General features: G+C 44.5%; 1 long non-coding RNA gene across 1 annotated transcript in view; it reads left to right on the forward strand.

Moving 5' to 3' along the window:
* The window catches only part of LOC137356480 (uncharacterized), a 43191-nt gene extending 20845 nt beyond the window's left edge, over positions 1 to 22346 (forward strand). Inside the window, exons 3-4 of the long non-coding RNA XR_010971085.1 lie at positions 12498 to 12671; positions 22145 to 22346. This is a non-coding gene — a long non-coding RNA (uncharacterized lncRNA). The remainder of the gene's footprint in view (positions 1 to 12497; positions 12672 to 22144) is intronic.
* Positions 22347 to 27216: the final 4870 nt, after the last annotated feature.

A 27216-nucleotide genomic window follows, 5' to 3' on the forward strand; every position in this document is an offset into this window, starting at 1 on the left:
CTATTCACTATCTCGTAACAATAAATAGTGAGATACTGGATCTGAACCAGGAACATTCATTACTGAAGAAGGGTCACTGACCTGAAACGTTAACTCTATTTCTCTCTCCAAAGATGCAAACAGACCTGCTGAGCATTTACAAGATTTCTTGTTTTTATTTCAAATTTCCAGCATCCGCAGTATTTTGCTTTTTATTATAACATTCATTACTGTTTGGAGAGAGAAATCAGCAATGATTTTCAATAGTGAGTTCATCATATTCTGTCTCTCTCTCCCTGTCCAGACACTGCCTGAGAAAGACCTCTCCCTTCCCCCCTCGGCTCACTCCATGTTCCAGGACCAGTTCCTGCTCCACAATACACATTACAAACTGTCCCCCACTCCCGCTGAATGTACCCGGTAATCAATGCTAATCTATCAGCACATCGGCAGACGCGAGCCCAAATCTGTTGTACTGCTGTGAGCAGATACTGTTTGTTCACTTACCCCAGGCTTGTAATGGCTCCATTTGCAGCTGATTTAAACAATCACAGTGAATGGTGCTCAGAGACAGAGCTGGGGATGGGGTGAGCATGCGCTCTTCTCCGCGTTATGACGTCATATTCGACAGGCCTATATCGCGCGTAAGCAGATCTCTGCAGCGAGAGCGGGAACAGGCGAGAGGAGCCGGGAGATAAAAGGAGCCGAAGCCAGAGACCAGAAGCAGCAGCGAGAGCCGCTCGGTTCTGTTCTGTGGACCTGCTTGACCAGCAAAAGGTGAAGTGTGATGTCACAGGAGAGCTGCTCAGTGATTGGTGGGTATTTCTTTCTTCCATTTGAGCAGTGGGAGTGGTGAGAGTGCGAGGCAGGGGGCAGCCGGGAAGGTAAGTTTCACTAGAAAGTACTTACCTCGTGATTGGGCGGACGCGGACACTGCTGGGTAAGTGAACTTATATATTCAGGCAGTGGTTGAACCTGAAACACTACACGTGTAGTGTCTCCCACCCATCCTCCTCCTCTAACCAAAAAAAAAGGTCTCTTGTGTGGAGGGTTCGGTCAGGTAAGTTTTTTCCTTTATTTTTTTAAATCTCTTTTGTCAATTTAGAGTGGAGGAGATGGAAGCTCGGGTAGTTGCATGCTCCTCTTACAGGATGTGGGAGGTAAGGGTCACCACTTGTTTAATATAGGCAGGCATCAAGGTCTGCGCAGGCCTGGAGGGCCGAATGGCCTGTTCCTGTGCTGTACTGTTCTTTGTTCTTTGAGGCAGTTCAGAGGAGGTTCACTGGACTGATTCCAGATATGAAAGGTTTGTCTTATGAAGAGAGATTGAGCAGTTTAGGCCTTTGCTCTCTAGTGTTTAGAAGAATGAGGGGAGATCTAATTGAGGGATAGAAGATGATTAAGGGGATTGACAAAGTAGACAGAGAGGATGTTTCCTCATGTGAGGCAATCTAGAACGAGAGGTCTTAGTTTCAGAATAAGGGGGAGCAGATTTAAAACAGAGATGAGGAGACATTACTTCTCTCAAAGGGTCGTGAGACTGTGGAATTCACTACCCCACATTGTGCTGGATGACTGGACGTTGAGTAAAGTTGAGGAGGAGATGGTCAAATTTTGAATTAATAATGGGTTGAAGGGTTATGGAGAACGGGCAGGAAAGTGGAGTTGAGGACGAAATGAGATCAGCCATGGTTGTATTGAATGGCGGGGCAGGTTTGAGGGGCTGAATTGCTCCTCCATTTCTCACCATCTCTTGCTCTCTCACTCTCTCCCTCTCACCTATTTTCTCTCAGTCTCTCCATCTCTCTATGATTCTTTCAAGCTCAGTTCTTCCTCTCTCTCTCCCCATCACTCTCTCTTTTCTATTTCCCTCTCTATTACTTGCTCTCCAACTGTCTTGCTCTGTCTGCTCATGATGGGTCACTTTAAGAGTTTGGGACAGTTCTGGTGGTGCATGGTCCCTTTAAGAGTCTGGTGCTGACCCCACCCCAGGGGGGGGGGTGGGGTTCCAAGTCGCCCAAACCGCGGCTGCGCGGAGGCTGGGGGGCAGCTTTTGACCCCCTTACCTCCAGACACGTGTGGCGCGGCAGCCAATGAGACCTCAATAACGCCAGGGTGGGAGGGAGGTGTCATCAGCCGCCATGTTTGCGTGACGTCACCCGCCGGCCGCTTTTTTCCGCAAACAGCAGCTGAAAGGAGAAGCGGCTTCAGCTCTCGATCTCAATGGAGGAAAGTTGAACATCTGAGCCGGGGGACAATATAAAAAAGCGGCGGTTAACGCTCTTGTGGAGATGCGCATGTGCGGAGCATCCTCCCATAGTGCAGCGCGGCCTGTACCGCAGAAAGGGGCCGTTCCCAGTCGCGCGGCATTGTGGGAGCCGCAGGACGCCATTGCCCCCTCATTAACTCAGTCAAAATTAACTCATTCCCTCTCAGCTCTCTATCCCTCCTTTTCATATTGCAGGCTGAAATGGGCTTTGTTGGCATCCATTACACCATCCCGGGTGTGATCAGATACTCTGTCCCTTCGTAATCGATTTCCCGTCCCTCCAACAGATTGTGCTCGTTATTGGCTCTTCTCCAACTGAAATGGTTGCTGAATTTGTTGGTCTTTTTCTCCTGGCTTCAAAGCTAACCCTCTCTCCCTCTGTCTCTCTCCTGGTGTCAGAGATTGCAGGAGGGAGAGAGAGAGGAAGACGGAGAAAGACACAGAGAACAACCCCAGCTTCTCCAATCTATCCACGTAACTGAAGTCCCTCATCCCTGGAACCTTGCTCGTGAATCTTTTATGCATCCTCTCTAAAGCCCCCACATCCTTCCTAAAGTATGGTGTCCAGAATTGGACACAATACTAGATGAGGATGAAGCAGTGTTTTATAAAGCTTCATCATAACCTCCTTGCTTTTACACTCTCAGCCTCTATTTACAAAGCCTGGATCCTAAATGCCTTTTAACCACTTTCTCAACTAGCCCTGCCACCTTCAATTTGTGCACAGACATCCCCAGGTCTCTCTGTTCCTGCACCCACTTCCTTCTCTTCTTCGGTTCTCATAACACAGAGGGACAGGAGGACAGGGAGGTCGAGAAATAAGGAGGGGGAGAGAGAGCAAACAAACAGGAAACACATATGGGAACACCACCACCTGCAAGTTTCCCTTCCAGTCTCACACCATCCTGACTTGGAACTACATCACTTCACTGTCACTAGGTCAAAATCCTGGACCTCACTTCCTAACAGCACTGTGGGTCTATCTACCCCACATGGACTGCAGCGGTTCAAGAAGGTTCAACGGCAATTTGTGATGGGCAATAAAATGCTGGCATAGCCAGTAATGCACACATCCAACAAATGAATAAAAATAATAACAATTTGGCACCAAGTCACTAAAGGGGAGACCAATGGAGGGACAGAGAGAGAAGGAGAGAGGGAGTGTCAGGGAGGGAAAGACAGATGGAGGGACAGAGTGAGAGACAGAGAGAGAAGGAGACAGATGGAGTGACAGAGGGAAGGACAGACGGAGGGATAGACAGAGAGACAGTGATAGAAGGACAGAGAGGGAGTGTCAGGGAGGGAAAGACAGATGGAGAGACAGAGAGAGAGAGACAGAGACTGAAGGAGAGAGAGGGAGAGGCAAAGAGGGAAAGACAGATAGAGGGACAGAGAGAGAGACAGAGAGAGAGGCAGAGACAATGATAGAAGGAGAAAGAACAATGGAGGGACAGAGAGAGAGGCAGAGAAGGAGAGAGATGGAGTGACAGGGAGGGAAGGACAGATGGAGGGATAGAGGGATCGAGAGAGAGAGACAGAGATAGAAGGAGAGGGAGGGAGTGACAGAGAGGGAAAGACAAATGGAGGGACAGAAAGAGAGACAGAGAGAGAGGCAGAGACAATGATAGAAGGAGAAAGAACAATGGAGGGACAGAGAGAGAGGCAGAGAAGGAGAGAGATGGAGTGACAGGGAGGGAAGGACAGATGGAGGGATAGAGGGATCGAGAGAGAGAGACAGAGATAGAAGGAGAGGGAGGGAGTGACAGAGAGGGAAAGACAAATGGAGGGACAGAAAGAGAGACAGAGAGAGAGGCAGAGACAATGATAGAAGGAGAAAGACCAATGGAGGGACAGAGAGAGAGGCAGAGAAGGAGAGAGATGGAGTGACAGGGAGGGAAGGACAGATGGAGGGATAGAGAGTGAGAGTGACAGAGACAGATAGAAGGAGAAAGACGGAGAGACAGACAGGGAAAGACAGATGGAGGGACAGAGAGAGTGGCAGAGACAGAGATAGAAGAGGAGAGAGGGAGTCAGGAAAGGAAAGACAGATGGAGGGACACAGAGAGAGAGAGAGAGAGAAGGAGAGAAATGGAGTGACATGGGGGGGGAAGGTCAGATGGAGAGATAGAGACAGAGACAGAGATAGAAGGAGAGAGAGGGAGAGGCAGAGAGGGAAAGACAGATGGAGGGAAAGACAGATGGAGGGATAGAGAGAGAGAGAAACAGACAGGGAAAGACAGATGGAGGGACAGAGAGAGATACAGAGATAGAAGGAGACAGATGGAGTGACGGAGGGAAGGACAGACGGAGGGATAGACAGAGAGACAGTGATAGATGGACAGAGAGGGAGTGTCAGGGAGGGAAAGACAGATGGAGAGACAGAGACAGAGAGAGAGACAGAGATAAAAGGAGAGAGATGGAGTGACAGGGAGGGAAGGACAGATGGAGAGATAGAGAGAGAGACAGAGATAGAAGGAGAGAGAGGGAGTGACAGAGAGACAGAGGGAGAGGCAGAGACAGAGAGAGAAGGAGAGAGTGGGAGAGAAACAGAGGCAAAGGAAGTTGGAGAGACAGACAGACAGAGAAGCAGAGATGGAAGGAGAGAGAGGGAGTGACAAGGTAGGAAAGACAGATGGAAAGACAGAGAGAGAGATTCAGAGAAAGGAGAGAGAGGGAGAGACAGAGAGGGAAAGACAGAGGGAAAGATAGATGGAGAGACAGAGACAGACAGAGGCGGGGGAGGGAGAGACAGAGAGGGAAAGACAGATGGAGGGACAGAGAGAGAGACAGAGACAGAAGGACAGAGAGGGAGTGACAGGGAGGGAAGGACAGATGGAGGGATAGAAGAATAGAGAGAGACAGAAATAGGAGAGAGAGGGAGAGGCAGAGAGGGAAAGACAGATGGAAAGACAGAGAGAGAAGGAGAGAGTGGAAGAGACAGAAAGGGAAAGACAGATGGAGGGATAGAGAGAGAGAGAGACAGAGATAGAAGGAGAGAGAGGGAGTGACAGAGAGGGAAAGACAGATGGAGGGACAGAGAGAGAGAGAGAGAGAGAGAGAGACAGAGACAGAGTCGGTGGGCCGAAGGGCCTGTTTCAGTGCTGCATCTCGAAAACTAAAACTAAAAGCTAAATCTGTCTGATTGGATATCTAAAGTAACCAATCACACGTCATGCCTATCACAGCCACAAACTGACGCAGCAGTCAGATCGTCCAACCCCCTTTGCCCACCCTTAACCATGACTTTCTGAGTCCCTCTGTCTCTTCAACCATTTCCATTTTGCTGGTACGAACACGTCTATTTTTTCACCCTGTCCGTATAATTTCTCGACACTTCCATTCCTTATCAGGATGTACCGCCCTGCTGCACTTCCCTCCATCACCAGGACGGAACCGTCCAGTATAGTTGGGGTCAGACATGGGCAAATGCAAGCATTGAAGTGCAAGTCTTTAAATCTACCTTGCGTGCCAAATAAGGTTGGTCAGCTGCAGCGACAAGTAACCACATGAAAGATTTATATAGTGGCAATTACATAATTCTGGCTGAAACTAGGCGAGGCATGGGAACTTATTATTACTGGCTACAAATATTCAGCAAGACAGGTCTGCAAAAATATGGAGGGTTGTGGAGTGGAAAGAGTTGATCAAATATAATATGATAACACTGGCAGCGATGATGTTTTTGAGTTGTTAACAAAAGAATCTATTTGGTCATATATACGGAATATGGCAGGAGGAAATGCATGGACATTCTGGGTCGTGTCATGTTTGTCTTTCCCTGCAGGACATGTGAGTGTGGGTTTCATTCTGTGCCTGTCAGTATGTGATATTTAACTGTGGCTTTTACCCCGTATTGGTCAATGATTTTGTGATTTAATTCAGTAATTTCAATCTTCAACAGGTGATTCTGTTTTTTCTTTCCTTGGAACATTCAGTTTCTAAGTGGGTGATTATGGGTTTTGTTCTGTACCTATGAGCTTCTACTGAGTGAGTGTGGGTTTTGTTATGTATCTGTTAATCTCTGATTTTGGAGTCTGGGCATTTCTCTTTATCTGTTAATTTCTGAATTGTGAATTTGGATTTTAATCTGCACCTGTCAGTTTCTGGTATGAAAGGTTGTTTGATTTTGTCTCTGTACCTGTTAGTAAGTGGCATTTTTGTGTAGCTTTACACAGCACATGTTAATTGATGACACGTCAGCGTTGTTTTCACTCTACATGTCAGTCTCTGGTTTGGAGGCCTCACCTGTGTTCTGTACCCATCAGACGTCTTCATATAAGGATGGGTTTTAACCTGTTCCTTTCAATCTGTTGTATGTAAGTACTGTTTATTATCTGTATCTGTAAGTTTCTGATGAATGAATGTGGTCTGTATCACGTCCCTGTCAGTGGTTCATTAAGAGATATTTTACACTGAACCTGCCCGTTCTGATATGTGAGTGTGGGTTGTGATCTACGGCTGGCCGTTTCTGGTATGAGACATGAGCATTGTTTTTACTCTGTGCATGTTAGCCTCAAGTGTCAGAAGCTGGGTTTAATAGTACAGCTCACTCTCTGCTGTATGATTATGGATTTTCATCTGGACAAGTTAATTTCTGGTACGGGCATGTGAATTTTATTCTCTATGCCAATTTATGGTATGTGATAATGTGTTCTTTCTGTTCTGTTAGTTTCTGCTGAACTGTATGGTGGATTTGCTTTCAATCTGCCAAGTTCTGCGATGTGAATGTTGGTATTACTTTGTATTTGTCATCGAGAGATAGAGTCATAGAGTTATACAGCACAGAAACAGGCCCTTAGACACATTGATGGCCGGCACAGGCACAATCAGTGATCTATTCTAATCCCATTTTCCAGTACTTGGCCCATAGCCTTGTATGCTATGGCCTTTCAAATGTATATCTAAATACTTCTTAAATGTTGTGTGGGATCCTGCCTCTACCACCCCTTTCAGGTAATGTGTTCCAGGTTCCAACCACCATCTGGGTGAAAATGAAAAAAAAACAATCCTCAAATCCACTCTAAACCTCCTGCTTCTTACATTAAATCATGGCTGATCTGTTTCTGACTTGAATTCCACACTCATATCTCCTCCCAATAATCTTTGATTCCCTTGCCTAACAAGAATCAATCAAGACCTGACTGAAAAATAATATATTCATTGACACCGCCTCCACCACATTCCAAGGCACTGAATTCCAAAGTCTCACAAACCTCAGAGGGAAACAAAATCTCCTCATCTCGGTCCTAAAAGTGTGACCCATACTTTTAAAGCAGTGCCCCCGATTTCTGAACTCATCCACAAGAGGAAACATCCTTTCCCCATCCACTTGTCAAGACCATTCAGGATCTTATACACTACAATCAAGTCTCCCCTCACTCTTCTAAACTCAAGTGAAAACTAACCCAGTCTGTCCAACCTTTCCTCATAAGACATCCACACATTCCAGGTATCAATCTAATAAACCTCCTCTGAAACACCTCCAACACATTTACTTCCTTCCTTAAATATGGAGACCAAAACTGCACACAGTATTCGAGCTGTGGTCTCACCAAAGCCCCGTATAACTGAAGCATAACATCCTTAGATTAATTTTCAATTCCTGTTGTAAGAAAGGATAACTTTCCAATTGCCTTTGTGATTTGCCATACCTGCATACTAACTTTTTGTGACTCAAGCACAAGAACACCTGGATCCCTCTGCACCTCAGAATTCTGCAGTCATTCTCCGCAGATACTCAGCAGGCCTGCCAGCATCGGTGGAGACAGAAACAGAGATAACCATTCTGGTCAATGGTCTTTCATCAGAAAGGTCCGTTCTGATCGAAGGTCATTGACCTGAAATGTTAACTCACTTTCTCTCTCTGCAGGTGCTGCCAGACTTGCAGATTATTTCCAGCATTTTCTGTTTTCATTTCCACTGTACATCGTATATTCTGGCAAATGAATGTGGGATTAATCTTTAACCTTTGGTTTCTGATCTGTAAATGTGGATTTTACCTAGCATGTTGTCAGTTACTGCAATGCAAATATCTGTTTTATTCTGTAACATTTTGTTTGTGGTAATTGATTGTGGGTTTTACTCTGTATCTGCCAGTCTCTGTAATGTGAATGTGGCTTTTGTCTGTGCATGATTTGTGAGTATGTGTTTTACTTTCCCTGTATGTTTCTTAATGTGGATTTTGCTATGTACCTCAGTTACTTTATGTGTATATGTTGTATTCTGTTTCTGTGCATCGATGGTGAGTGTAACATTTCCCCTGTATCTATCAGAATCACTCTTGTGAGGATGGTCATTATTCTGTACTTGTTGGTTTATGGTAGTGCTTGATTTACACATTTACGGTCACTCTCTGATATGCTACTATACAGTTTACTCTGCACTTGTCAGATTCTGCTATGTGATATTGTCTTTTATCTATCTGTCTGTGTCTGGTATCCTATTGCAAGTTTTACTGTATACCCATCAGCTTCTGGTATTTAAGTATGAGGTTCACATTGTATCTTTCATCTTGTTCTGTATGAATCTGCTTCTGCCTTGAACTGACAGTTACTACTCTGTGAGTGTACATTTGAAGGGTGCTTGTTAACTTCTGCTAAATAGATGATTGTTTTACTCTGTGCAGGTCAGTCACTGCAATGGGAAGTTGGGATTCATGCTGTATCTGCCATTTGATTTATTGATCTATTCTGGTTTTTGGCTGGCCCACAGAAGACAGAGGGTGGTAGTAGATGGAAAGTATTCAGCCTGGAGCTCGGTGACCAGTGGTGTTCCACAGAGATCTGTTCTGGAACCTCTGCTCATTGTGATTTTTATAAATGACTTGGATGAGGAAGTGGAAGGCTGGGTGACCAAGTTTGCCGAAGACACGAAGATTGCTGGAGTTGTGGATAGTGTGGAAGGCTGTTGTAGGTTGCAACGGGACATTGACAGGATGCAGAGCTGGGCTGAGAAGTGGCAGATGGAGTTCAACCTGGAAAAGTGTGAAGTGATTCATTTTGGAAGGTCGAATTTGAATGCAGAATACAGGCTTAAAGACAGGATTCTTGGTAGTGTGGAGGAACAGAGGGATCTTGGGGTCCATGTCCATAGATCGCTCAAAGTTGCCACCCAAGTTGATAAGGGTTGTTAAAAGGCGTATGGTGTGTTGGCTTTCATTAACAGGGGGATTGAGTTTAAGAGCGGCGAGGTTATGCTGCAGCTCTATAAAGCCCTGGTTAGACCACACTTGGAATATTGTGTTCAGTTCTGGTCGCCTCATTATAGGAAGGATGTGGAAGCTTTAGAGAGGGTGCAGAAGAGATTTACCAGGATGCTGCCTGGACTGGAGGGCATGTCTTACGAAGAAAGGTTGAGGAAGCTAGGGCTTTTCTCATTGGAGCAAAGAAGGATGAGAGGTGACTTGATAGAGGGGGACAAGATGATGAGAGGTATAGATAGAGTGGATAGCCAGAGACTTTTTCCCAGGGTGGAAAGGGCTATCGCCAGGGGGCATAATTTTAAGGTGATTGGAGGAAGGTTTCGGGGAGATGTCAGAGGTAGGGTCTTTACACAGAGATTGGTGGGTGCGTGGAATGCACTGCCAGTGCTGGTAGTAGAAGCAGATACATTGGGAACATTTAAGCGACTCTTGGATAGGTACATGGATGATAGTAGAAAGAAGGGTATGCAGGTAGTTTGATCTTAGAGTAGGTTAAAGGTTCGGCACAACATCGTGGGCCGAAGGGCCTGTATTGTTTAGTTTAGTTTGGAGATACAGCACTGAAACAGGCCCTTCGGCCCACCGAGTCTGTGCCGACCATCAACCACCCATTTATACTAATCCTACACGAATCCCATATTCCTACCACATCCCCACCTGTCCCTATATTTCCCTACCACCTCCCTATACTCGGGGCAATTTATATTGGCCAATTAACCGAGCAACCTGCAAGTCTTTGGCATGTGGGAGGAAACCAGAGCACCCGGAGGAAACCCACACAGACACAGGGAGAACTTGCAAACTCCACACAGGCAGTACCCAGAATTGAACCTGGGTCGCTGGAGCTGTGAGGCTGCGGTGCTAACCACTGCGCCACTGTGCTGTACTGTTCTATACCCCGTATCCTGAGACTGTGACCCCTGGTTCTGGACTCCCCAGCCATCGGGAACATCCTCCCTGCATTCAGCATGTATCCTGTTAGAATTCTATTGGTTTCTATGAGATCCCCTCTCATTCTTCTAAACCAAAGTAAATGTAGGCCTACTTGACCCAATCTCTCCTCGTACATCAATCCTGCCATCCCAGGAACCAAGGCGAGAACAAAATTCCTAAGATAAATAGACCAAAACTGCACACAATACAGCGGCATGGTGGTTAGCACCACAGCCTCACAGCTCCAGTGACATGGACTTGGTTCTGGGTACTGCTTGTGCGGAGTTTGCAAGTTCTTCCTGTGACCATGTGGGTCTCCGCTGGGTGCTCTGATTTTCTCCCACAGCCAAAGACTTGCAGGTTGATAGGTAAATTTCCCATTGTAAATTGCCACTAGTATAGGTTGGTGGTCGGGAAGGTGGTTAGAGGTAGGGAATATGGGATAAATGTAGGATTAGTATAAATAGGTGATTGTTGGTCGGATGGGGTTAATGTAGGATTAGTATAAAAATGGGTGGTTGTTGGTCAGCACAGACTCGGTTGCCCAAAGGGCCTGGTTCAGTGCTGTATCACTCTATGACTCTAAATACTCCAGATGAGTCTCACCAAGGCCTTGTATAACTGCAGTATGACATCTGTGCTCTGATACTGAAATCCTCTTGCAACGAAGGCCAACAGACCATTTTCCTTCCTAATTGCTTGCTGCACCTGAATGCTTGCTTTCAGTGATTGATGTGCAAGGACACCCAGGTCTCGTTGCACCTCCCCCTTTCCCTATCTATCACTATTCAGATAATAATCTGCTTTACTGTTTTAAAACCAAAGTGGATAACTTCACTTTTATCCTATTTATATTTCATCTGCCACACAGTTGCCAACTCACCCAACTTGTCCAAATCACATTGAAGCCTTTTGCATCCTCCTCACAGCTCACAATCCACCCCCCAAACCCCACCCCCAGCTCTGTGTCATCTGCAAACCTGGAAATGTTACATTTACTTCCCTCATCCAAGTCTCTAAGATATATTGTGAATAGCTGGGGCTCAAGCACAGTTTCCTGCAGTACCTCACTGGACCCTGCCTGCCACCCAGAAATATACCCATTTATTCCTACTCTGTTTCCTGTCTGTCAACTAATTCCCAATCCCTGCCAGTATATTACCCCCAATCCCATGTGCTTTAATTTTGCACACTAACCTCTTATGTGGGACCTTGTCAAAAGCCTTCTGAAAATCCAAATGCACCACATCAACTAGTTCTCCCTTATCTAGTTTTCTAGTTACATCCTCAAAAAACTCCAGTGGATTTGTTAAGCATGACTTCTCTTTCGTAAAACTATCACATCCTTTATAATAGACTCCAGCATTTTCCCCACGACTGATGCAAGGTTCACTCGTCTGTAATTCCTTTTTTTTCTCTCCCTCCTTGTTTTAAATAGTGAGGTTACATTTTCCACCCTCCAATCTGTACGAACTGCTCCAGAGTCTACAGAATTTTGGAATATCCGGTACTTCATATGTATCTCAGGCATTGTGGTGACAACTCTTTGTTTCACACGTTAATGTATCAATATGTGTTTACTTGTGTTTAATTTAAAATATGGATTAACAATATTTTATTGCTGTAGGTTTTATTCAATTCTTGTTGGTGAGTTGTAGCTTTTTATCCAATTTGTATCTCTGCAAAAGCAATTGTGAATGACAATCTTTCAATTTTAGAGTATGACCTGACATGTAATGTTAAATTCCATCGGTTTGTAGTAAATTAACTAATCATGTATGTTTTTGTCTGACCCTTAGTGACATGTTTACACTGGTGTGTAATTTGTAGCTCAGTTTATATTGTGGGGTATGTTATTGGGATTCATTCTGTAGCTTTCAATCAGGTACATTTTGTCTGTTCTGTTTAAGATTTGGTATTTGAATTGTAGCCAAGGTGACACAGTGTATTCAAATCTGATAATGTGTGTGTTTTTGGACTGTGAATCATGTAACTATCAGTCAATTGGAGAGAAATAGTAACAAATACTATCTCTATGCTCTGTTTGACTATTGGATTGATAATGTGTCTCTTTGGGATCAGTCTGGGTCTGACTACTTCTTTTGTTTGTTACAGTGGAAATGATGACCTGACCATGTCACTGTGCTTTGTGACTGATACTGTACCTAATATGTGTTGGAACGAGCTGGAGGTACTTTTCCATCTATTGATGTGTCATGACTTTCGTTCTGGTTCCTTCGAGTGTTTGCCTGGCAGAAAAGAAAGGTAACTCTTACACTTGAAGAACAGGTGAGTGAGAAGACACAAAAGTGATCAATGTAATATTTTCAATAATAATCATTCTGAGCAATCACAAAAGGAAAGTTCACACATAAGCAGGTCAGTGTCTGAGTCCACTGCAGTACTGCAGCACTCTGCTTCTGTTTCCCAGGTATTTGGAGCAGTTTGACAGCAATGTTGTGACATTCAGAAACAACCCATGCCCCGCAGTGCTCAATGACCCGGACGACTCAATGGAGAAGTGACATTTGCAAAAGCCAGAGTTCTATTTTCATGTCCAATTGTTCAACGGACAAGAAGTAATAACTGTTTTAAAAAGTGTCCTTAATCTCCTCTCCTGATCCTGCAATAGACAGTCTTTGAAAATCTGCCGTGTCCACATTATTCAGCCATTTTTTTTCCACCATTCAGAGAGAGATACAATACCTAAACAGGCCCTTCAGCCCATCGAGTCTTTCCTGACCATCAACCACCCATTTATACCATTCCTATATTAATCACATTTTTCCCTCTCAAGTCCCCACTATTCTCCGACAACATACCTGCACCAGGGGCATTTTTTTTTTTGCAATGGCTAATTTACCAATCAACTTGCAAGTCTTTGGCATGTGGAAGGAAACCAGAGCACCCAGCGGAAACCCATGCAGTCACAGGGAAAAGTTGCAAAATCCACACAAGCAGTATGAAGATCCGGACCAATGTCACTGGAGCTGTGAGGCTGCGGTACTAGTCACTGTGCCACTCTGCCACCCAATTCACTATCCAACAACAACAAACAGTGAGATATTGAATCCGAACCAGGAACATTCATTACAGTTTGGAGAGAGAAATCAGCAATGATCCTGAAAAGCGAGTTCATCATATTCTGTCTCTCTCTCCCCGTCTAGACACTGCCCGAGAAAGACCTCTCCCTTTCCCCTGGCTCACTCCATGTTCCAGGACCAGTTCCTGCTTCACAGTGCATATTACAAACAGTCCCCCAGTCCTGCTGAATTAGCAGAAGTAGACCATTCAGCTGCTCGAGCTTGCTCCGCTATTCAATTTGTTCATGGCTGATCAAGTTCTGAGTTGAATTCCACACTCCCATCTATGCCTAATAATCTTTGATTCCCTTGCCTAACAAGAACCTATCTACCCCTGCCTTAAAAATATTCAATTACCCCACCTCCACCACCTTCTGAGGCAGAGAATTCCAAAGTTGCACAACCCTCGGAGAGAAAACAAATCTCATCTCATCCCTAAAATGGCGACCCCTAATTCGAAAACAGCATCCCCAAGTTCTGAACTCATCCACAAGAGGAAACATCCTTTCCCCATCCACTTGTCAAGACCATTCAGGATGTTATACACTTCAATCAAGTCTCCCCTCACTCTTCTAAACTCCAGTGAAGAAAAGCCCAGTCTGTCCAACCTTTCCTCATAAGACAACCCACTCATTCCAGGTATCAATCTAATAAACCTCCTGTGAAACACCTCCAACACATTTACTTCCTTCCTGAAATATGGAGACTAAAACTGCACGCAGTATTCAAGATGTGGTCACACCAATGTCCTGTATAACTGAAGCATAACATTCTTACATTTATTTTCAATTCCTCTCATGATAAAGGATAGTATTCCATTTTCCTTCTTGATGACTTGCTGTACCTGCATACTAACTTTTCATGACTCATGCACCAGAACACCTAGATCCCTCTGCACCTCGGAATTATGCAGTTGTTCTCCATTTAAGTAATACTTTGTTTTTTTAATCTTCCAGACAAAGTGAATAACTTCACATTTTTTCACATTACACTTCATCTGCCAGATTTCTGACCACTCACTCAACCAGCTATCAAGGTCTGCAACCTCCTTATGTCCTCTTCACAACACACTTTCCTACCGATCTGTGTGTCATCTGCAAATTTAGCTGCAATGCCATTGCTCCCCTCATCTAGGTCATGGATATAAATTGTAAAAAGTTGTGGGCCCAGCACAGACCCCTGTGTTACTCCACTTAACACATCCTCCCGATCAGAATGTTTTCTGTCAGCCAGCCAATCTTCTATCCATGCTAATTAAGTTACCCCCTACACCATGAACTCCTGCTTTGCACAATAACCTTTCATGTGACACCTTGACAAAGGCCTTCTTGAAAACCAAATACTGTATGTCAATGGGCTCTCCTTTATCCCCAGTGCATTTTCCTCCTTGAAAGAACTCGAACACTTTGATTAACCATAATTTCCCTTTCACATCGCCATGCTGAACATTTCCAATGACCTTGTGTTTTTCTAAATGCCCAGCTATAGCCTCCTTAATGATCAATTCTAATGCCTTCCCTGAATCAGGGGTCAAGCTAACTGGCCTATAGTTACCCAATTTCTGCCTCCCCACCTTCTTGAATAGAGGGGTTATATTTGCTACTTTCCAGTCTGATGGAACCTTTCTAGAATCAAGCGAATCTTGAAAAAATAACGAGTCAACTACTTCAGCAGCCATAACTTTAAGGACCCGAGGATGAAGCCCGTCAGGACCCAGAGACTTGTCAGCCAGCAGCTCCATCAGTTTACTCAGTACCACTTCCCTGGTGATTGTAACTTCACCAAGTTCCTCTCTTCCTTCCACCTCCTGATTTACTGCTATTACTGAAATATTTTGTGTATCCTCTAGTGAAGACAGAAGCCAAATATTTGTTCATTTCAACCACCATTTCCTTATTATCTACTATTAACTCCCCATTCTCATTCTCTAAAGGACCAACACTCACTTTACTTACACTTTTCCTTTTTAAATACCTATGGAAACTCTTGCTATCCGTTTTTACATTTCTAGCTAGTTTGCTGTCATAATCAAATTTATTTTCCCCTGATTAACCTTTCAGTCATTCTCTGCATTTATTACATTCGAACCAATCATCTGACCTGCCACTCGTCTTTGCACAATTATATGCTTTTTCCTTACGGTTGAGGCTATCCTTAACTTCTTTAGTTAACAATGGATGGTGGGTCCTCCCCTTGGAATTTTACTTTACTGTAGGAATATACTTCCTTTGAGTATTCAGAAATATCGCCTTCAATGTCTGCTCCTGCTTCCCTATTGATTTATCTCCTCGCCTCGTAACCCAGTTCAATTCAGCTAGCTCAGCTTTCATGCCCACATAGTTGTCCTTATTTAAGTTTAAAATACTAGTCTTAGACCCACTCCTCTCAATTTCAAACTGGATGCAATATTCAGTCATATTGTGGTTGCTGCTACCTAGAGGTGTCTTTACACTGAGGTCATTAATTAATCCTGTCAAATTACACAATACCAAATCTAATATAACCTGGTTCCAGAATGTACTGCTCGAAGAAACTATCTCAAAAGCATTCTATGAACTCCTCGTCCAGGCTGCTATAACCAATCCCATTTTTCCAGTTTATATGTTGAATAAAATCCCCATTATTATTTCCATCCCTTTATCACAAGCACCCAAAATTTGTTCTTGTATACTTCACCCTACATTGTCATTATTACTCGGTGGCCAGTACACAACTCCTACTAGTGACTTCTTTCCCCGACTATTCCTCATCATCACCCAAACCGATTCTACATCCTGATCTCCTGAACCAAGGTCATCTCTCCCTCTTGCACCAATGCCATCCTTGATTAACAGCGCAACCCCTTCACCTTTATCTAACTTCCTATTCTTCTTGAATGCTGTATACCCCTCAATATTCAGGACCCAACCATTGTTATCTTGCAACCATGTCTCTGTAATGGCTATTATATCATATTGATTTACTTCAATGTGTGCTATCTGTTCCTCTACCTTGTTCTGAATGCTATGTGCATTCACATACAGAGCCTTATAATTTTGTTATCTTTGTAACCCCTCGTGTTTACTGTTGCTGTGTTCTTCGGTTTTTTTCTCTCTGTCCCTTCCGCCATTCACTGGTCTTCATTTCCCACATTACTATTCTGCTCTCTTACCTTGACTCTACCCCTTGATTTGTTGCACCTACCCAAGCTTGATCCCTCTACCCCTTTGTTTCGTTCAAAGCCCTCTCTGCTTCCCTAGTTATGCAGTTTGCCAGAACACTGGTCCGAGCACGTTTACCTCTCAATTCCCTAGTCTACAATTTATCTCTGTCAGTTTCTGATTTTGAGTGTGAGTATATCTGTACCTGTTTTATGTGAGAACCGTCTTATTCTGTATCTTTCAGATTTTGATGTGTCTGTGTGTCTGGCTTGTACTTTGTCCCCATCAGTTTAGAATATGTGAGTGTGGATTTGACTGTTAATATTCCATTCTTGGGAATATGAGTGGGGGTTCACACTTCATCTTTGATTGTCTCGGCCAATTTAAGGTTTAACCTGTGCCCTTAAATTTCGAATGTGTAGCTGTGGTTTTTATCCTGTCACTGTCAGAGTCTCATCGACAGGTTTGCGTCTGCCTGCAATGAATTTGGCCTAACCATCAGCCTCAAGAAAACGAACATCATGGGGCAGGATGTCAGAAATGCTCCATCCATCAATATTGGCGACCACGCTCTGGAAGTGGTTCAAGAGTTCACCTACCTAGGCTCAACTATCACCAGTAACCTGTCTCTAGATGCAGAAATCAACAAGCGCATGGGTAAGGCTTCCACTGCTATGTCCAGACTGGCCAAGAGAGTGTGGGAAAATGGCGCACTGACACGGAACACAAAAGTCCGAGTGTATCAGGCCTGTGTCCTCAGTACCTTGCTCTACGGCAGCGAGGCCTGGACAACGTATGCCAGCCAAGAGCGACGTCTCAATTCATTCCATCTTCGCTGCCTTCGGAGAATACTTGGCATCAGGTGGCAGGACTATATCTCCAACACAGAAGTCCTTGAAGCGGCCAACACCCCCAGCTTATACACACTACTGAGTCAGCGGCGCTTGAGATGGCTTGGCCATGTGAGCCGCATGGAAGATGGCAGGATCCCCAAAGACACATTGTACAGCGAGCTCGCCACTGGTATCAGACCCACCGGCCGTCCATGTCTCCGTTATAAAGACGTCTGCAAACGTGACATGAAATCGTGTGACATTGATCACAAGTCGTGGGAGTCAGTTGCCAGCATTCGCCAGAGCTGGCGGGCAGCCATAAAGACAGGGCTAAATTGTGGCGAGTCGAAGAGACTTAGTAGTTGGCAGGAAAAAAGACAGAGGCGCAAGGGGAGAGCCAACTGTGCAACAGCCCCAACAAACAAATTTCTCTGCAGCACCTGTGGAAGAGCCTGTCACTCCAGAATTGGCCTTTATAGCCACTCCAGGCGCTGCTTCACAAACCACTGACCACCTCCAGGCGCGTATCCATTGTCTCTCGAGATAAGGAGGCCCAAAAGAAAAAAGAAAAAGAAAGAACTGTCACTATCTGTTATAAGAGTAAGGGGTACATTCTGGTTTTTGATTGTGGATTTTTCACCACATCTCTACATTGTCTCAGATGTGAATGTGATTTTTAATCTGTACATGCCAGTTTCTGACATATGTCTCTGAGGTTTAATTTGTACATGTCATTCTCTGGTATGTGAGTGCCAATTTTATTCTGAACCTCTCAGTTGCCTTTACCTGTGTGCGAGTTTTAGTCTGTATCTGTCAGTATCTGGTATATGAATCTTCTTCCTTATGCGTATGTTTTGTTCTGTATTTGTCAGTGTCTGAAGTGCCAATTGTCAGGTTTTCTTTGTCCCTGTCACTCTCTGTTATGCATCACAGACTTTCCCTCTCTAACTGTAAATTTTTTACAATTCACTGTGGATTTCACTCTGTGTCTGTCAGTCTCTGGTAGTTAAGTGTGGTTTTTATACTTCATCTCCTAATTTCTGATATGTGAATGGAGATTTTAATCTGTACCTTTTGGCTTCTAGTGTGTGAGTCTGTGTTTCAATCTGTATCTACCAGTTTCTCAATGTGAGGGTGGCATTTATTCTGTACCAGTTACTTTCTGAAATGTGTGAAGGTTTCAATCATTTCCTGTCAGTTTCTGGTATGTGAATGTGGGTTTATTCTGGATCTTTCAATCTTTGGAATTTGACTACATGCTTTATCCTATACCTTTTTGCTTCTGTTAAGTGAATGGAGGATTAGATCTGTACCTGTCCATTGATAGTAAATGATTATCTGTTTTAGTCTGTACCTGGCAGTTTATGGCAAAATAAGGTGGTTTATTTCTCTACCTGCCAGATTCTGATCTGTGAATGTTGTTTTATTCTGTACCTGTTATTTTCTGTGATATGAATCTGGTTTTTGATCTGTACCTGTCAGTTTCTGTCACTTGACTGAGTTTCACTTTGCACCAGTTGGTTTCTGGTATGTGAGTATCAGTTTTAAGTTGTACCTGTAAAGTTAAGGTATGACAGTGTGGGTTTAATCTGTATCTTTCAAACTCTAGTTAGTGATATGGGTTTTTTTTCTATGAATCTTTCGATTTCTGGTCGGTAAGTTTGTGTTCTTATCTGCATCTTACAGTTCCTTATAGGTGTCTGTGTGCACATTTCCTTTTTCTGCAGCTATCAACGTCTGCTGCGTGAGTATGTGTAATGTGTGAAGACCAAGGCAAAATATTGGTATAAATTATTTGCCATTTCCCTGTTCCCCATTATCAGTTCTCCTTTTGCATCCTCTGAGGTCCCCTCACTCACTTTAGCTACTCTCGTTCTTTTTATATACCCGGAGAAGCTCTCGCTGTTTGTTTATATATTTCTTGCCAATTTACTGTCAGAATCAATGTTCCCCCTCTTTATTAATGTTTTAGTCATCCGTTGCTGATTCCTAAAATATTCCCAATCCCCTGGCCCACCACTAGTTTTTGCCTCTTTGTATGCCTTAGTTTTTAATTGGATATTCTCCTTGGCAGCATTTATTAACCACAGATGGTTCATCCTTCTCTTTTTGACTGGGATAAATTTTTGCTCAGCATTATGAAATATCTGTTTAAATGTCTGCCACTGCTCATCCACTGACCTTTCCCTTAGTCCATTTTCCCAGCCTGCTTTAGACAACTCTTTCTTCATACCACAGTAATTGCCATTGTTTAATTTGAGGACACTGGTTTGAGACTCGAGTTGCTCGCCCTCAAACTGAATTTGAAATTCTACCATGTTGTGATCACTACCCCATAGAGGATCCTTAACTACAATATCTCTTGTTAATCCTATCACATTACACATTACTAGATCCAAAATAACCTGTTCCTGGGTATGTTCTGTAATGTATTGATCGAAGTAACAGTCCCTGATGTACTCGACAAATTCACCTTCCATATTACCTCTGCCAATCTGATTTGTCCAGTCAATATGCAGATTAAAATCATTCGTGACTATTGTAGCACCCTTCTTACACGGCTCCAATATTTCCCGATTTATACTTTGTCCTACAGTGAGACAGCTCTTCGGGGGTCTATGGATGACTCCCACCCGTGACTTCTTCCCTTTGCTATTCCTTATTTCCACCCAAACCGATTCCACATCATGATCTATTGCACCTATTTCACTACTCAACACCGTACTGATACCATCCTTTATTAACAAAGCTACCCCACCTCCTTTTCCTTTTTGCCTATTTTTCCAGAGCATTGTATACCCTTGAATATTGAGTTTCCAGTCTTGGTCACCCTGCAACTACGTCTCTGTAATAGCTATCAAGTCACATTCATTTATTTCTATTTGTGCCGCCAACTGATCTATCTTGTTACAAATGCTGTGTGCATTCAGATAAAGAGGCTTTGACTTTTTATCATTATTATTCATTCTTTTTCTAATTTCTGTTGAACTCTGCTACTTATATTAGCTGCACCTTCCTGTCATTCTTTGATTACCGTTTGCCTCTTCACTACTCTGCACCTCTGTTCTCTCGTTCCTTTTTTTATTTTTTAAACTTCCTTTCAATTGAACGCCACCCCCCACCCCACACTAATAAATTTAACGCCCTGTCTACAACCCTAGTTATATGATTCGCCAGGACATTGGTCCCAGCATTGTCCAAATGAAGCCTGTCCCAGTGGAACAGCTCTCTCCTTCCCCAGTACTGGTGCCAGTGCCCCAGGAATTGGAACCCGTTTCTCCCACACCAATCTTTGAGCCATACATTTGCCTCTATAATCTGATTTACCCTACACCAATTTGCACATTGCTCTGGTAGCATTCTGGAGAGTATTACCTTTCTGGTTCTGCTTTTTAATTTAGCCCCGAGCTGCTCATAGGCCCTCAGCAAAAGCGGATTCCTTGTCCTACCTATGTGGACCAAGACAGCTGGACCCTTCCCCTCCCACTCCAAGTTATTCTCCAGTCAAGAAGAGATGTCGTTAATCTTGGCACCAGTTAGGCAATACAGCCTTTGAGACTCCCTGTTATTGATGCCAGAGAATGGAATCTATTCCCCTAAATCTGCATTCCCCTATTACTAATCCCCCCACTTGAATAGCGCTCTGAACCACGGTGCTGTGGACAGTTTGCTCATCCTCCCTGCAGCCTGTGCCCTCGTCCACACAGGGAGCAAGAAGCTCATATCTATTGGATAAGGGTTAAGGATATGTATATGAATGTGGGCCACATTCTGGACTTTCAGTCTCTGGTCCTGTGTGTGAATGTAGGGTTTATTCTGAATTTGACAGTCTCTGGTACTGAATGTGTGTTTGGAATGCATTCCTTATGTGTCTGTCTATGGGGGAGTATGTAAGTGTGGCAGACATTCTGTATCTGCCAGTATCTATACTGTGCACACAGGATAGACACATTCAATATATGTAAGTTACTGATACTGTGTCTGTATATGTGATTTATTCCTGATCTGTGAGGCTCTGGCACCCTGGTTGAGTGTAGGATTCACTCTGCATCTATGTGTCTTTGTGCTGTATGTGAGTTGAGATCCTGCTGTATTCAGGACTTAATATATATTTCAGGCATTGTGTTGTCAATGCTTTGTTTAACTCATTAATGTAACAATATGTGTTTACTTGTGTTTAATTTAAAATATGGATTTGCGATATTTTATTGCTGTAGGTTTTATTCAATTCTTGTTTGTGAGTTGCAGCTTTGTATCCAATTTGTAGCTCTGCAAAAGCAATTCTGAATGATGATCTTTCAATTTTAGAACATGACCTGATATGTAATGTCAAATTCCATCTGTTTACAGAAAATGAATTAATCCTGTGTGTTTTTGTCTGACCCTTAGTGACATGTTTGGACTGCTGTGTAACTTGTATCTCAGTTTATATTGTGGGGTACGTTATCGGGATTCATTCTGTAGCTATCAATTCGGTACATTTGTTCAGTTCCACTTAAGATTTGGTAACTGAATTGTAATCAAGGTGACACAATGTATTTAAATCTGATAATGTGTGTGTTTTTGGACTGTGATTGATATATCTACCAGTCAGTTGGAGTGAAATAGAAACGACTACTATCTCTAATGCTCTGTTTGACTATTGAATTGATAATGTGTCTCTTTGGGATCTGTGTGGGTCTGACTACTTCTTTTGTTGGTTACAGTGGAAATGATGACCTGACCGTGTCACTGTGCTTTGTGAGTTACACTGTACCTACTGTGTATTGGAACGAGCTGGATGCACATTTCCTTCTGGTTCCTTCAAGTGTTTGCCTGCAGGAAAAGAAAGGCAACTCTTATACTTGAATAACAGCTGAGTGAGAAGACAGAAAACTGATCAATGTAATCTTTTCAATAATAAACATTCTGAACAATCACAAAAGGAAAGTTAACAACACAAGCAGTGTCAGTGTCTGAGTCCACTGCAGTACTGCAGAACTCTGCTTCTACTTGCCAGATATTTGGAGTGGTTTTATAACAATTTTGTGACATTCAGAAACACCCCAAGCCCCGCACTGCTCCATGAATTGGAATACCCGATCGAGTAGTGACATTTGCGTAAGCCAGATTTCTATTTCCATGTCCCATTGTTCAATGGACAACAAGTAAGCACTGTTTAAAAAAGTGTCCTTAATCTTCTCACCTGGTCCCTTCAAATCTGCCGCATCTTTATTGTTCAGCCATTTTTTTCTGCTGTTCAATATCCAATAACAATAAATAGTGAGATACTGGATCTGAACCAGGAACATTCATTTCTGAAGAAGGGTCACTGACCTGAAACGTTAACTCTATTTCTCTCTCCAAAGATGCAAACAGACCTGCTGAGTATTTACAACATTTCTTGTTTTTATTTCAGATTTCCAGCATCCGCAGTATTTTGCTTTTTATTATAACATTCATTACTGTTTGGAGAGAGAAATCAGCAATGATTTTCAATAGTGAGTTCATCATATTCTGTCTCTCTCTCCCTGTCCAGACACTGCCTGAGAAAGACCTCTCCCTTCCCCCCCGGCTCACTCCATGTTCCAGGACCAGTTCCTGCTCCACAATGCACATTACAAACTGTCCCCCACTCCCGCTGAATGTACCCGGTAATCAATGCTAATCTATGAGCACATCGGCAGACGCGGGCCCAAATCTGTTGTACTGCTGTGAGCAGATACTGTTTGTTCACTTACCCCAGGCTTGTAATGTCTCCATTTGCAGCTGATTTAAACAATCACAGTGAATGGTGCTCAGAGGCAGTGCTGGGGGATGGGGTGCGCATGCGCTCTTCTCTGCATTATGACGTCATATTCGACAGGCCTATATCGCGCGTGAGCAGATCTCTGCAGCGAGAGCGGGAACAGGTGAGAGGAGCCGGGAGATAAAAGGAGCCGAAGCCAGAGACCAGAAGCAGCAGCGAGAGCCGCTCGGTTCTGTTCTGTGGACCTGCTTGACCAGCAAAAGGTGAAGTGTGATGTCACAGGAGAGCTGCTCAGTGATTGGTGAGTATTTATTTCTTCCATTTGAGCAGTGGGAGTGGTGAGAGTGCGAGCCAGGGGGCAGCCGGGAAGGTAAGTTTCACTAGAAAGTACTTACCTCGTGATTGGGCGGACACGGACACGGGGACTGCTGGGTAAGTGAACTTATATATTCAGGCAGTGGTTAAACCTGAAACACTACACGTGTAGTGTCTCCCACCCATCCTCCTCCTCTAACCAAAAAAAAAGGACTCTTGTGTGGAGGGTTCGGTGAGGTACGTTTTTTCCTTTATTTTTTTAAATCTCTTTTGTCAATTTAGAGCGGAGGGGATGGAAGCTCGGGTAGTTGCATGCTCCTCTTACAGGATGTGGGAGGTAAGGGTCACCACTTGTTTAATATAGGCAGGCATCAAGATCGGCGCAGGCTTGGAGGGCCGAATGGCCTGTTCCTGTGCTGTTCTGTTCTTTGTTCTTTGAGGCAGTTCAGAGGAGGTTCACTAGACTGATTCCAGATATGAAAGGTTTGTCTTATGAAGAGAGATTGAGCAGTTTAGGACTTTGCTCTCTAGTGTTTAGAAGAATGAGGGGAGATCTAATCGAGGGATATATAAGATGATTAAGGGGATTGACAAAGTAGACAGAGACGATGTTTCCTCATGCGAGGCAATCTAGAACGAGAGGCCATCGTTTCAGAATAAGGGGGAGCAGATTTAAAACAGAGATGAGGAGACATTACTTCTCTCAAAGGGTCGTCAGACTGTGGAATTCACTACCCCACATTGTGCTGGATGACGGGACGTTGAGTAAAGTTAAGGAGGAGATGGTCAGATTTTCGATTAATAATGGGTTGAAGGGTTATGGAGAACGGGAAGGAAAGTGGAGTTGAGGACGAAATGAGATCAGCCATGGTTGTATTGAATGGCGGGGCAGGTTTGAGGGGCTGAATTCTTCCTCCATTTCTCACCATCTCTTGCTCTCTCACTCTCTCCCTCTCACCTATTTTCTCTCAGTCTCTCCATCTCTCTCTCTCCATCTCTGTCCAATTGAGGAAATTCTTCCTCCATTTCTCTCCATCTCTTGCTCTGTCACTCTCTCCCTCTCACCTGTTTTCTCTTAGTGTCTCCATCACTCTCTCTCCATCTCTGTCCAATTGAGGAGATTCTCCCTCCATTTCTCACCATCTGTTGCTCTCTCACTCTCACCTATTTTCTCTCAGTCTCTCCATCTCTCTATGATTCTTTCAAGCTCAGTCCTTCCTCTCTCTCTCTCCCCATCACTCTCTCTTTTCTATTTCCGTCTCTATTACTTGCTCTCCAACTGTCTTGCTCTGTCTGTCCATGTTGGGTCCTTTTAAGAGTTTGGGACAGTTCTGGTGGTGCAGGGTCCCTTTAAGAGTTTGGTGCTGACCCCCTCCCCCACCCCGGGGGTGGGGTTGCAAGTCGCCCAAACCGCGGCTGCGCGGAGGCTGGAAGCACTTTTTGACTCCTTGACCTCCAGACACGTGACGTGGGGCTAGGCAGCCAATGAGACCTCATTGACGCCGGAGCGGGAGGGAGGTGTCATCAGCCGCCATGTTTGCGTGACGTCACCCGCCGGCTACTTATTTCCGCAAACAGCAGCTGAAAGGAAAAGGAGAAGCGGCTTCAGCTCTCGATCTCAATGGGGGAAAGTTGAACGTCTGAGCAGGGGGAGAATATAAAAAAGCGGCTTTTAACGCTCTTGTGGAGATGCGCATGTGCGGAGCATCCTCCCAGAGTGCAGCGCGGCCTGGACCGCAGAAAGGGGCCGTTCCCAGTCGCGCGGCATTGTGGGAGCCGCTGGACGCCATTGCCCCCTCATTAACTCAGTCAAAATTAACTCATTCCCTCTCAGCTCTCTATCCCTCCTTTTCACATTGCAGGCTGACATGGGCTTTTTTGGCATTCATTACACCATCCCGGGTGTGATCAGATAGTCTGTCCCTTCGTAATCGATTTCTCGTCCCTCCAACAGCTTGTGCTTGTTATTGGCTTTTCTCCTCCTGAAATGGTTGCTGAATTTGTTGGTCTTTTTCTCCTGGCTTCATAGCTAACCCTCTCTCCCTCTGTCTCTCTCCTAGTGTCAGAGATTGCAGGAGGGAGAGAGAGAGGAAGACGGAGAAAGACACAGAGAACAACCCCAGCTTCTACAATCTATCCACGTAACTGAAGTCCCTCATCCCTGGAACCTTGCTCGTGAATCTTTTATGCATCCTCTCTAAAGCCCCCACATCCTTCCTAAAGTATGGTGTCCAGAATTGGACACAATACTAGATGAGGATGAAGCAGTGTTTTATAAAGCTTCATCATAACCTCCTTGCTTTTATACTCTCAGCCTCTATTTACAAAGTCTGCATCCCATATGCCTTTTAACCACTTTCTCAACTAGCCCTGCCACCTTCAATTTGTGCACAGACATCCCCAGGTCTCTCTGTTCCTGCACCCACTTCCTTCTCTTCTTAGGTTCCCATGACAGAGAGGGACAGAAGGACAGGGAGGTCTAGAAATAAGGAGGGAGAGAGAGAGCAAACAAACAGGAAACACATATGGGAACACCACCACCTGCAAGTTTCCCTTCCAGTCTCACACCATCCTGACTTGGAACTATATCACCATTCCTTCACTGTCACGAGGTCAAAATCCTGGATCTCACTTCCTAACAGCACTGTGGGTCTATCTACCCCACATGGACTGCAGCAGTTTAAGAAGGTTCAACGGCAATTCGTGATGGGCAATAAAATGCTGACATAGCCAGTAATGCACACATCCAACAAATGAATAAAAAATAATAACAATTTGGCACCGAGTCACTAAAGGGGAGACCACTGGAGGGACAGAGACAGAGAGAGAAGGGGAGAGATGGAGTGACAGGGAGGGAAGGACAGATGGAGGGATAGAGAGAAAGAGTGACAGAGAGAGAGGCAGAGACAGAGATAGAAGGAGAGAGAGGGAGTGTCAGGAAGGGAAAGACAGATGGAGGGATAGAGAGAGAGAGAGAGAGAGGCAGAGATAGAAGAGAGAGGGAGTGTCAGGAAGGGAAAGACAGATGGAGGGACAGAGTGAGAGACAGACAGAGAAGGAGAGAGATGGAGTGTCAGGAAGGGAAAGACAGATGGAGGGAGAGAGAGAGAGACAGAGATAGAAGGAGAGAGAGGGAGTGTCAGGAAGGGAAAGACAGATGGAGGGACAGAGAGAGAGAGAGAGAGAGGCAGAGATAGAAGAGGAGAGAGGGAAAGACAGAGAGACAGAGATAGAAGGACAGAGAGGGAAAGACAGATGGAGGGACAGAGAGGGAAAGACAAATGGAGGAACATAGAGAGAGAGAGAGGCAGAGATGGAAGGAGAGAAAGGGAGAAATAGACAGGGAAAGACAGATGGAGGGACAGAGAGAGATACAGAGATAGGAGAGACAGGGAGTGTCAGGGAGGGAAAAGACAGATGGAGGGACAGAGTGAGAGACAGAGAGAGGAGACAGATGGAGTGACAGGGAGGGAAGGACAGATGGAGGGATAGAGAGAGAGACACAGATAGAAGGAGAGAGAGGGAGTGACAGAGAGACAGGCAGAGACAGAGATAGAAGGAGAGAGAGGGAGTGACAAGGAGGGAAAGACAGATGGAAAGACAGAGAGAGAGACAGAGAAAGAAGGAGAGAGAGGGACAGACAGATGGAGGGACAGAGAGAGAAGGAGAGAGAGGGACTGTCAGGGAGGAAAAGACAGATGAAGGGACAGAGTGTTCGGTGCTGCATCACTCTAT

Source organism: Heterodontus francisci, chromosome 45 (genome assembly GCF_036365525.1).
Source record: "Heterodontus francisci isolate sHetFra1 chromosome 45, sHetFra1.hap1, whole genome shotgun sequence".
Taxonomy (NCBI): Eukaryota; Metazoa; Chordata; class Chondrichthyes; order Heterodontiformes; family Heterodontidae; genus Heterodontus; species Heterodontus francisci.